Below are 2,500 nucleotides of genomic sequence, written 5' to 3' on the forward strand. Positions count from 1 at the left end.
CTAACCCCAATCCTAACCCTAACCCCAATCCTAACCCTAAATCTAACCCTTACCGTAACCCTAACCCTAACCCCAATCCTAACCCTAACCCTAACCCTAACCCCAATCCTAACCCTAAATCTAACCATTACCGTAACCCTAACCCTAAGCCTAACCCTAACCCCAATCCTAACACTAAATCTAACCCTTACCGTAACCCTAACCCTAACCCTAACCCTAACCCTAACCCCAACCCCAACCCCAACCCTTACCCTACCCCCAATCCTAACCCGAACCCGAACCCGAACCGAAACACTAATCCTAACCTTAACCTTAACCTTAAGCCTAACCCTAACCCTAACCCTAACCGCAACTGTAACCCTAACCCAAACCCTAACCCCAATCCGAACCCTAACCCTAACCCTAACCGTAACCCTAACCGTAACCCTAACCCTAACCCTAACATTAACCATAACCGTAACACTAACCGTAACCCTAACTCTAACCCTAACCCTAACCCTTACCCTTACCCTAACCCTAACCCTAACCCTAACCCCAATCCTAACCCTAACCCTAACACCAATCCTAACCCTAAACCTAAACCTAACCCTTACCGTAACCCTAACCCTAACCGTAACCCTAACCCTAACCCTAACCCTAACCCTAACCCTAACCCTAACCCTAACTCTAACTGTAACCGTAAACTTAACCCTCACCCTAACCCTAACCCTAACCCTAACCCTAACCCTAACCCTAACCCTAACCGAAACGCTAACCCTAACCCTAACCCCAATCCTAACCCTAACCCTAACCCTAACCCGAACCCTAACCCTAACCCTAACCCTAACCCTAGCCCTAACCCCAACCACAACCCTAACCCTAACCCTAACCCTAACCCTAACCGTAACCCTAACCCTAACCCTAACCCTAACCCCAATCCTAACCCTAACCCTAACCCTAACCCTAACCCTAACCCTAACCCTAACCTTAACCTTAACCTTAACCGAAACGCTAAACCTAACCCTAAACCTAACCCTAACCCTAGCTCTAACCTTAACCCTAACCCTAACCCTAACCCTAACCCTAACCCTAACCATAACTGTAACACTAACCCTAACCCTAACCCTAACCCTAACCCTAACCCTAACCGAATTGCTAAACCTACCCCTACCCCTACCCCTACCCCTACCCCTACCCCGAACCCTAACCCCAACCCTAACCCTAACCCTAGTCCCAATCCTAACCCTAACCCTAACCCTAACCCTAACCCTAACCCTAACCCCAATCCTAACCCTAACCTCAACTCTAACCCTAACCCTAACCGAAACGCTAACCCTAACCCTAACCCTAACCCCAATCCTAACCCTAACCCTAACCCTAACCCTAACCCTAACCCTAACCCCAACCACAACCCTAACCCTAACCCTAACCCTAACCCTAACCCTAACCGTAACCCTGACCGTAACCCTAACCCTAACCCTAACCCTAACCCTAACCCCAATCCTAACCCTAACCCTAACCGTAACCCTAACCCTAACCCTAACCCTAACCCTAACCTTAACCTTAACCGAAACGCTAAACCTAACCCTAAACCTAACCCTAACCCTAGCTCTAACCTTAACCCTAACCCTAACCCTAACCATAACTGTAACACTAACCGTAACCGTAACCGTAACCGTAACCGTAACCGTAACCCTAACCCTAACCCTAACCCTAACCCTAACCCTCACCCTAACCCTAACCCTAACTCTAACCCCAATCCTAACCCTAACCCTAACCCCAATCCTAACCCTAAATCTAACCCTTACCGTAACCCTAACCCTAACCCTAACCCCAATCCTAACCCTAACCCTAACCCTAACCCTAACCCTAACCCCAATCCTAACCCTAAATCTAACCATTACCGTAACCCTAACCCTAAGCCTAACCCTAACCCTAACCCTAACCCTAACCCCAACCCCAACCCTGACCCTACCCCCAACCCTAACCCTAACCCTAACCCTAACCCTAACCCCAACCCCAACCCTTACCCTACCCCCAACCCTAACCCTAACCCTAACCCCAATCCGAACCCTAACCCTAACCCTAACCCTAACCCTAACCCTAACCCTAACCCTATACCTACTCCTAACCCTAACCCTAACCCTAACCCTAACCCTAACCCTAACCCCAACCCTAACCCTAACCCTAAAGAAACGCTAACCCTAACCCTAACCCTAACCCTAACCCTAACCCTAACCCTAACCCCAATCCTAACCCTAACCCTAACCCTAACCCTAACCCTAACCAAAACCCTAACCCTAACCCTAACCCTAACCCTAACCCTAACCCTAACCCTAACCCCAATCCGAACCCTAACCCTAACCCTAACCCTAACCATAACCGTAACACTAACCGTAACCCTAACCCTAACCCTAACCCTAACCCTAACCCTAACTCTAACCCTAACCCTAACCCTAACACTAACCCAAACCCAAACCCTAACCCTAACCCTAACACTAACCCTAACCCTAACCCCAAC

The sequence above is a fragment of the Podarcis liolepis genome, assembly GCF_965112155.1.
Source record: "Podarcis liolepis genome assembly, chromosome: 5".
Lineage (NCBI taxonomy): Eukaryota > Metazoa > Chordata > Lepidosauria > Squamata > Lacertidae > Podarcis > Podarcis liolepis.